The 10,926-nt window shown below is 38.8% G+C and overlaps 1 pseudogene; it reads left to right on the top strand.

Annotated features, from left to right (window-relative positions):
* The first annotated feature begins 464 nt into the window (after nucleotides 1-464).
* LOC130854234 (WD repeat-containing protein 55-like) overlaps nucleotides 465-10,926 on the top strand; it is a 32,011-nt pseudogene continuing 21,549 nt past the window's right edge.

Genomic DNA, 10,926 nt, shown 5'->3' with positions numbered 1-10,926 from the left:
GCAAAGCAGTGATTGTAATTTTTTCAGTAGTTTGTAAAGATTGTAGGGGCATTGTGTGTTCTTTCTTTAATCCCTTCAGCAAAGAAAAACTTCAAGTGATTTTCAAAACCATCGTGCTTTTTCTTTTTTTGCTTCCTGACAGTTGTGCTGATGTTACTCTTTTAAGAATAATCGATGTTTTCCCCCAGAAGAAAAACTGTACCTCTGATTGCCTTGTGTTATTAGGAGAGAAATCAAATGCCCCATGACTAGAGAGAAACTCTCCAAAATGAATCTAATCAGGGCACTGCCTGTGATTCATTCAGAAGGTTAATGTTGACATTCACTAAGCCTCATCCAAATATAAGTCAAAGACCTATATGTTCATATAATGTTTTCAGATTCAAACTCGTTTTCCACTTAGCATAGCGCTCACTCTGCTGCTCCAAAGAGGATGGTTTTAAAAAGTCAGTTTGGCAGATTTCATGAAGCTGGAGGGAGCCGTGGAGATCACCGGTCAGCTTCGCAAGCGATGCTGTCCTGCCTTACCCACACGTGCTCGTACACATTCAGTAATTGTAGTTCTCACGCTGCCCCAGGGCGGTACCTTCCTTTTCTGGCTCATTGTCATTCAAGATGTTATTGCCTTCCTCTGGATTTTTTCTACCTGTGGAGGCAATAGTACTTTATTCATCCGGTCGCCCCTGCCCCCTTCTGCAGGAACATCCTTCATATATTTGAGGATAGAGGATAGCTGCTTGTCTCTCATGATTATTTATTTCTCAAAGCCACACATGACTGATTCTTTCCAGAGTCCCTCTATAACACAGCTGGGAAAGGAGTCTCAAATAAGGACATTGACAGGCTTGAGAGATTGAGAATAAACAAGTGAAAGCTTGTTGGCTGGGACTGAGGTGAACCAGAGAGGGGCCCCAAGTGAAGAGACAGGTGCTACCTGGGATCTACTAGTTGTTGCTGTGTCATGGTTTGGACCAGGGCTGATGGTGAGATTTAAAAAAAACTGAGGATCCAGATTTCTGTTGAAAATCTCCCGATTCTTAAATGTTGGCAACTAATTTTTTGAAAATGTTTAAACACTCTGTAAGTCAAACAAAACACATCTGTGGGCCAGATTTGACTTGTGCAACCTTAAATCCAGAGTCATCTTACGGTCCTGGTTGCCACATTTTGTACACATTTCAATTTAGTCAGTTGTAACTTCAGGAATATTAACCATTGAAAAGAGGGAGAGAATTCCTTAATTGAAAGGAAAACAGAGAAACAGTAACTCCAACACAGATGAGCGCTAGAGATCCACTTTCCTACACAAACAAAATTTAGGTCACACTAACATAAGGTTAAGTTTTAACTTTTTAACCATTATGAACTCTAAAAGTAGAGACATGTGTTAACAGTTGATGTGATAGGTCGACATGAAAACATATTGCTCTTGTCTAGAAGAGGTCTCCTAAGAAAGGGAATAAAACACTAACGGAGTATAATATAAAACCATTACTGGACCATATGTTTGTGATATAAAACGAGTTTTCTTGCCAGGATATCACATAACCATGGCAAAGTGCCATTAGCTTCACTTTCTCAAGAGAGAGAGAGAGAGAGAGTCAACAGACATTCTTGGGATACGTGAGGTTGATGTTTTATTATACATATTTAATTTACAAAATATATTCCTGGAGTTCACTGCCACTCACCTAAGTAAACAGTTATATCATTGGGCTGCGAGGGTATTGTTTGGTCATTTGTAAGGCTGCCCTTTCCATGACACTTTGGTTTGCTGACTTTAGAAAGAGCTATCTGGAATACATTTTTGTTCCTGTGCTTCTTGCCCTCTGTTGTATGTTCTGATTCTCAAGCCAGTTTGGTCTTTCTCCCCTTATTTCCTCAAGAATCTGTTAGGAGTTTAATTGAAAGGACAGAATGAACACTGAGCCCCAGCTGGATAGCCCCTGGTGTTCAGGTCAATCCGCCAGCACCTTCTCTAATTGCAGACCTCTTCCTAGTGGAAAGGGTGGTCTTGGATGCTTCTGCAAGTCAGTCGACCCCATAAAAGTTTCTTTGTCCAAAGTTGGCAGCTCACAGAGTGGGGCAAAAAAGCAAACTTTGTGAACTATTTTACATGCTACAAATCCATTAATTTCAGAATTGCCTCTTTTTTCTAGTTCAGTCATCTTGTGAAAAAAAAATTTCCTGGCAAGAAAGCTCTGAATACTTAGGACATATTATTAAATTAAAAACTTAGATATCTTTTCTAGATGCGTATTAAGAAGGTACTTCAAATAAAATTTTGATGTTATATTTTGGAGACAAACTTATTTTAGAATTTAGAATATTTTGTTATTTCTGGAATCACTCTTTGTGATTATATAAAAAGAAATGCCAAGGAAAACTGTTGCCCCTCAGCTAATAGAGATTAAGAGATTAGACATTCATAGACTTAAATTACGTGCTTCTCTAGCCAGGCAGTAATTAAAACAATACCATTTATAGTTATAATATACAGTTCATCTATTGGTTAAAACCTAGAATTAATAACATTGAACCTAATACTTAGAAGGAAAGATACTCTTACTCTTGTTTTATGTTACACTTCTAAAGAGATTTAAGTCAATAAAGAAAAATAAATAAAATCTAGACAATTTAAAAAGCTGGATGATTGTCTCCATTTTCAGTTTACTACTTCGGTAAACCTAGTCACCCACAGAGTTACTCTTTCAAAGGCTATTTCTCAAATGCACATTATAGAACCAAGTCTTTGAAAGTTTAGATTTTTCTTTCTAATATATATATTTAGATTAATCCAGTGTGAAATGTAATACAGCTATTTCCTACAAACTTTGATACCTAAAGAAATTGTATTAAATTGTATTGTATAACTTCTATCTTCCTGAATGCCACCTTCCAATTTTCTTAATCTCAGACTCTGAAAATCCCTCTCATGCTGCTTATGAGACAAGTTGCTATCCTGAATGAAGCTGTTTTGAAAATCTTATAAAGTATCGGCCATCTTAATGCACAATTTACATGGACTTGTAGCAACTTGCTCACGTGCTTCTGTGTGTTTCGGATGCATATTTTTCTAAAGTGCTTGATATGGAATAAGCTATGACATTAGCTGTTCTGTGTGCTATTGCCAAGACACAACTTGTAAACACTAGCAGAATTTCTGATGCAGATGACAGTGTCATTTTGAAAGACCTCCAAGTTGATGTCTTTGCAGTTTTATAGATAAAGTTACATACATGTGTGTGTGTTACATATGTATATATAATATGTAGATGCATAATATATGTATATAGTTTTAAATTATTTTAAATTAATTGCACATATATATGTGCATATATATGCAATTAATTAAAAACTTTTTCTCTGTGAAGGACTCTGGAGAGTGGAAGGACAAGCTACAGACTGGGAGAAAATATTTATAAATTATATATCTGATCAAAGAATTTGTATCTAAAATATGTAAAGAACTCTCAAAACACAATAGTAAAAAAATCTAAATCCAATTAGAAAATGGACAAAAGATATGAAGAGGCATTTCATCAAAAAAGATATACAGATAACATGGCAACTAAGCAAATGGAAAGATGTTTAATATCACTGGCTGTTAGGGAAATGCAGATTAAGTGCATCATGAGCTATCACTGTATACCTATTACAATAGTTAAAATAAAAAGTAGTGAGAATACCAAATGCTGCTAAAGATGCTGAGGAACTGGGTTTTTTGTACCTTGTTGACAGGAATGTAAGATTGTACAGCCACTCTGGGAAACAATTCAGCAGTTTCTTAAAAAACTAAACATATACTTACCATACAAGCCAGCCACTGCTCTTCTGGGTGTGTGTGCTGGAGAAATAAAAACTTGTGTCCACACAAAAATCTGTACATGATTGTTTGTAGCTGCTTTATTTGTAATAGCCCCAAATTGGCAACAACCAAAAGGTCCTTCAAGAGGTGATAGTTAAATAAACTGTGGCACGTCAAACATGGAATACTGTATGCAGTAGGAAGGAGTAGACTGTTGGCACAGGCAACAACTGGGTTGGGTCTCAAGGGCCTTATGCCCCTGAAAAGAAGCCAGTCCCCAAAATGACAAAAGTATAGAGACAGACAACAGATTAGTGCTTGCTAGGGTTAGGGATGATAGGAAAATGGGGGCAGACTTGACTCTAAAGAGGTAGCATGAGGGAAACCTTGGCAGTGGAATAGTTCTGTATCTTGATTATTGTGATGGTTACCTGAATCTACAGATGTGATAAAATGACACAGAATTTCCATACATACATATCAATATTAACTTCCTGGTTTTGATATTATACTGTAGTCGTGTAAAATGTACCCCAATTGGAGGAAACTGAGTGAAGGGTATCCGGGGACTTTCTGTACTTCTGCGACTTCCTGTAAATCTATAATTATTTTAATACAAAAGCTGTTTTTAAAATCCTCCCCGAGTTATGTAGAATCCATAGACTATATATTAGTTATTCTTAACAAGGTGAAAAACATTGTTGTTTTAATGAATTTATGCCCTGAGATGCATGTGAAGAGCCTGGGTTTTGGTGTCAAGTAGCCTTGAATCTCAGCTCTTTATTTAGCAGCCACAGGTCATGGAAAATAACTTATTGTCTCCAAGTCTCAATTTCCTTTTCTGTTAAAATTTAATTATGGGAATAATAGTAATAATACCTACCTCGTGGCATTTTTACAAAGATTAGAATGAGATAATATATGTATTGCTCTTAGCACAGTGACTGACATCTAAATATACCTCAATAAATGGGAGTCGAAATTATTTTCTTTCTTTCAGACCTTCATAGAGCTCTGTACTAATTCTTTATTTTACTGCTGTATTTAAATTGGTATATATTTATGACTTGACACTGTAGCTGGGTAGGAAACTTCATGAGCTCAAGGACTGAGTTATACTTTACATGCCATTAGCACCTGGTAAATTACTAAATAAAGTTAAATTATTAAAACCCATACTTATCAAACGCATCATCTGCTTTGCACAATCCAGTGGTCCCTTTTCAGTGTCCCCTGGACCTTAGTTCTCAGCACCATTTGACACAATCAACTAGTTTCCCATTTTAAATCCTGCTCTGGGCTGAATTATGTTCCCCAAACTTCGCATATTGAAGCCCTAAACCCAGGGCGGTATAATTTGGAAATGGGGCCTTTGTGCAGTAATTAGGTTTAGATGAAGTCATGAAGGTGGGGCCCTTATGGTGGGATTAGGGCCTTTATAAGGAGAGACACCAGAGAGCTCTTTCTTTAGTTCTTTCTATACCATATGAGAATACTATGAGAAGGAAGCCATCTGGAAGCCAGAAAGAGCTCTCACCAGAAACTGATCTCACTGGCACCTTGATCTTGGATTTCCCAGTTCCCTGAACTGTGAAAAACAGATTTCTGTTGGTTAAGCCGCCTAGTCTATGACATTTCATTATGGCAGCCAGGCAAGTGAATACAAATCCCTTTTGCCCTTTCTTATGACATCCTTTTCTTTTGGTTTCCCTTTTATCTCACTGACCAATTCTGCTCAGTCTCCTTTGCTTTTCCACCAGCCTTTAAATATTAAAACTCCTTTGTGATCTTTCTTAAGCTTTTTTTTCATCTTTTAACTCTGTTCTCCTTCTTAGATAATCTAATCCGTTGCCAGCGTTCCAGTCAATACCTTTGTGCCAGTCACATCCACATTTATACCATCAAGTCACAGTTTGCTTCTGAGCTTCAAACCCATGTATCTAAATTTCCACTGGGGTGTCTTAAAGTCATCTGGATGTCTAAAACCAAACCTGTATCAGCCAGGCTTCTGGCAGGAAACAGAAGAAATGTTAATAAAGAATCTGTTTGCAAAATGGTGGACAAGGTTTAGAAAAAGCAACGTGGGTTGATGCCTTACTGTAGATCCAGTAACAGCAGGAAGCTATTAGGCCTCTGAATCTGAAGGGCAAGAGAAGGAAGTGGTTACAAGAACCCAGGGAGAGAGAGAGCATGAGAGAGCTCTGTGGAGAAGAATTTCTGATAGATAGTGGGACAAAGTCAACCCAAGAAGACCCAGTAGGAAAAGACCCAATGAAGTGCATATCCAGTCCTCACTCTCCTCTCTTCCTTTGATCTCTTTCCTCTGCCCCATTCATTGAACCCAGTTAGAAGTGAGAGGGCAAAGCCATTCATTGAACCCAATTGGAGGTGAGAGGGCAAAATCGTCTGTTGAGTAGGGCATAAAGATCAGCCTCCTGGGGCAGAGAGCAGGGTGGTGAAGACAGGAAGAGAGGAGATGTGGAAGAGTCAAAGGAAGCTCTCTGGTACAGAAAGTGTGAAGTACAAACCAACTGCATCTCCAATATTTCCTAGCTCAGCAAACATCACCACCATCCACACAGATCCTGAAGCCGAAATCCTGAGCGTTATCCTTGATGCTTCTTTCTTTCTGTTCCTACATCCACATCAAGTACAAATACAATGCCAATATTTTACAAATCTGATGAGGTTTCTCCATCCCTACTACCACTGCCCTGGATTGAACCCCCATGACGTTTCTCCTGCACTACTGGAATAGACTTCTACCCTGTCTCCCTCGTTCACTTTGGCCTCTCTCTGTGCCATTCTCCACAGGCCGTCAGTGCGGTTGTGGCAGGCAGAATCACGGCCTTTCCAAAAGTCCACGTTCTAATCCTTGGAACCTGTAAATATGTTGCTTTATATGGCAGAAGGGACTTTGCCGATGGCACTAAGTTAAAGGCTTTTGAGATGGGAGATTATGTTGCATTATCTTGGTAAACCAATCTGATCATGAGTTTTTGTTTTGTTTTGTTTAATTAATTAATTTACTGGTTGTATTGGGTCTTCGTTGCAGCCCGAAGACACTACTCTTTGTTGTGGTGCGCAGTCTCCTCATTGCTGTGGCTTCTCTTGTTGTGGAGCACAAGCTCTAGGCACGTGGGCTTCAGTAGTTGTGGCACATGGGCTCAATAGTTGTGGCTCATGGGCTCTAAAGCGCAGGCTCAATAGTTGTGGCACATGGGCTTAGTTGCTCCATGGCATGTGCGATCTTCCTGGAGCAGGGATTGAACCCCTGTCCCCTGCATTGGCAGATGGATTCTTAACCACTGCACCACCTAGAAAGCCCTGCACTGTTGTTTCTTGACTCCTTCTCCCTTGTCTCTGCATCTGTTGTTTGCCACTTTCAGCTTCTGGTGGCTGTCAGCATTCCTTGACTTGCGGCCACATCACTTCAATCTCTGTCTCCACAGCCACACTGCTTCTCCCACTTTTTTGTATTTTCTCCTCTTTTGTCCATCTCAAATATCCCTCTGCCTTTTTCTTATGAGGACTCTTGTTATTGGATTTAAGGCTCACCCAATAATCCAGAATGACCTCCATATCTCAAGATTCTTATTATGTTACATAAGATCCTTTTTCTAAATAAGGCAGCATTCACAGGTTCTGGGGGTTAAGGTGAATATAGCTTTTGGGGGTCGCCATCCAACCTACTACCAGTCAACTGCTTGAACGCCTTTCTCCCCGTTACCTACTCCACAGCCCCTTGCTCTTCTGCATAACCGCAATTGTGATCACATGTTCAATGCCTGTCTTGGTCAACTAGAGCACAACCTCCTGCCGTTTTGTTCACCACTGTGTTTCCAGTGCCCAACATATATTAGGTATGCAAAAAGTGGATTTTTTTTTTTCTCTCCCAAACCAACTGGATCGTTTCCTTCTCTTCTACTTTGCTGGGTAGAAATAGCCTAAGTCATTGCTAATGAAAGTTCTTCCCACTAATTGTGAACTTGTCATCTCGCAAGCTGTCTCATTATAAAAGCATTCATATTCTGCATTTAAATGAAGCCATTTTCCTTCTAATGCATTGCTTTACCTTAGGACCTTCAGACAGTCTCATTGTGTAAGAGACGGGTTGACATATAGAGAGTGCAACACAACTTCTTTGCTCTAGTCCATGGCATGTAAATGTGGCACAGGATACTGTGTCTACTTTAACAGCTCCATTCCATTAAGCTGATCACATTCCTTTTTACAATACAGATATTTAATCCTTTCAAGTCTTCCTGCACGCTGTGCCTTGCACACTGCAGAATGCAGAAGTGGTACTCAGCAGATAACAAATAACCACCACAGTGATGATTGTAATGCATACCGTAATATTGTTACTAGCAATATAATTATGTGAACAGACAATTTACAGAAGAGAAGGGACCTCAGAGCCCTTGTGTTGTCAATCTGGCCTCTCTCTTAATCAGGGATAATAATAATAAAAATATCCCCCCCCATCTGCAGTCAGCTTGTCAACATAGCAATATTTATAGAATGCTGTATATAACAGTGGCATCTCCATGCAGATGGATTAAGATCGAGGAGCAGCTGCAGATGGCTGTTCATTAACTGGAAGAAGAAAACGAATCTGAACAAAGGCACTTATGGAACCCCTAATTTATTAGTGCTGTAAGAGGGAAGAGGAGCTCTCTGGAATGGTAACTGAGTAAGACCACTTACAAAGATAATTGTGAAAACAAGACACAGATTCAGTACAACATACAGGGACATTTTATTGCCTGTAAGCTCTGTAGAATTACGAGGTCAACAGATATCAGATTCAACATCTAATCCTTCATATTTATTAATTACATTCCACAGAGCACTTGCCATCAGTCTACAGACTGAAACTAGATTAACATTCTGTCACAAAAACCTGCTTAGTTCATCCGGAAAGAGGTTAAGATTTCTTTTACTTCTCTGTTGTATTTAATACAGCGCGTGTACACACACACACACACACGTGTGTGTGCACACACATCCTTTCCACAAAGCACTCTCTGACTGCAGTCCTCAGAATGACTTCCTAACATTCCAGGATTTGATGAAGTAAGATATGTTAAATGCTCAACAAAATGTCAGACATGAAGAAGGTGCTCCCGGCTCCTTTTTTTTTTTTTCCATTGCACAGCTACCATGTAACTGAGAGACTTGTTGCCTGTGAGGATCTCTGGTTTCTACTTCTTCAGAAGAGTCCCTAAGTACCTGCAGTTGTCTAAGGCCAGGCGCGGGGAAATCCTCTGGTGGTGGTGGTGGTGGGGGTGATGGAGTGCCTCCCTGCCTTGATTATGGTGGTGGCTCCCCTTGTCAAAACTCATTGAACTATTCACTTAAAATGAGTTTACTTAACGTATACCTCAGTGAGTTGGTTTTAAAGATTCCGTTGCTCAAGTATGTTTCGAGAAATATTATACCGTGTATTCTCCTCTCACGAATTCATAGTTAATCAATTAAAGACTCTTAATCCATTAAAGACAATTGAGACATTAAAAGCCCTGAGCAATACTATGGTGTACAACACTGATTAATTGTTGATTTCCAGATTCCCTAAGTCTGTGTTATTTCCAGATCCCCCCATTTGAAAAATTAAATCCTATTAATATAGATTATTAATTTATTAACTGTGTGATTTTGGGTGAGTCCTTTAAATTCTTTGTACTGCTATTTCCTCACCTGAGAAATGAGGTATTTGTCTCTGCCTCATAGGTGTAGTGAGGATGAAATGAGTTAGATGTTTCTAATGCAATTAGAACAGTGCCTGAGACAATGTGTTAATTACTCTTGGAACACATTCTGGAAAATGAAGAGCCTTCCTTCAATCATTAACTTCAGTGGAGAAAGTCATGATGAATTATTGTCTTACACATTCTTGAAAAAGAGGACAAAAGTGAGTGACACTTCTTAATGTAGAATCTGCTGAAGTGATCTGTATGTGAAGCAATGCTCAGTGATGCTCTAGAAAAGAAATCAAACTTGACTTGATGCTCCAGCTTTGAGGTTTACTCACTGTATAACCTGGGAAGTCATGTGATGTCTCTAGACCGGAGCTGCTTCCCTTCATTTAAACATAATGGAGGCAAAAAGCAGATTAGAGATGGACAGGGACTGGGGTGGAGGATGGGAAGTGACTGTTCAGTGGGTACAAGGTATCTTGCCGGGGGTGCTGTTGGTGATGAAAATGATGTGGTGTTGGTTATACAATATTGTGAATGTGCTAAAAGCTACTGAATTGTAGACTTTAATGTTGTTAAGGTGGTGAATTTTATATTATGTGAATTTTATCTCAATAAAAAAATAAGGTGGCTGTACCGCATAATATTCAAGACCCGTAAAAGTGTGTTCATTCATTCACTTATTCAGTAAATTTCTATGAAGCCTCCACTCTATAGTAGGCAGTATGTTCTCCCGTGAGGACAGAATAATGAATAAAAAAGACATGGTCCCTAACCTCACTAAAATTGTATCTTTGGAGCTTTCCTTCTTAATGGTGCCCCTGGTTTAGGGTATTATATTCTATTCCCTTGAAGTCAATGAATAGTTTGAAGGTTGGAAAGCATGCTAAGGGTTTGATGCTATGGCATGAGTTACTATTTGATATTTTAGACAGAAAGAATAAAGGGATGAGACTGTCATTTACTCAGCCCCCAGTAGCAGTCACTGGACTTGACCATGCTTATCTCATTTAATCCTCTCCAGAGTCTTGTAAAATAGGTGTTATCATGCAAATTGCACAGATAAATTAAGCCTTAAGGGCATTAAGTAAATCTTACTTAGATTACAGATTTTATAAGTAATAGAACAAGGAGTTGAAGTACATAAACTCGTGGATTTCATAAAATACTACATTTGTTCCCGTAATGTAATTTTTATAAGCCTAACGTTATTTATGTAAAATGTAGAGTACCTATGACATTAAGATTTATAATGTTTCCTGTGAAGTTTGGCCTCACTATGACAGATGCCAGCAAACAGAGTTAACAAGGTGAAGAAAACTAATTAGAGGCCAAAGACCCAGTGATGCCTAGAGAAATATCCTTTGTGGTATTTACATATTCAAGATAGTTGTTAATATTCAAAACTGTCATTTA

This window comes from Hippopotamus amphibius, chromosome 5, assembly GCF_030028045.1.
Source record: "Hippopotamus amphibius kiboko isolate mHipAmp2 chromosome 5, mHipAmp2.hap2, whole genome shotgun sequence".
Classification (NCBI taxonomy): Eukaryota; Metazoa; Chordata; class Mammalia; order Artiodactyla; family Hippopotamidae; genus Hippopotamus; species Hippopotamus amphibius.
This window is presented reverse-complemented; position numbering and strand designations above follow the sequence as displayed.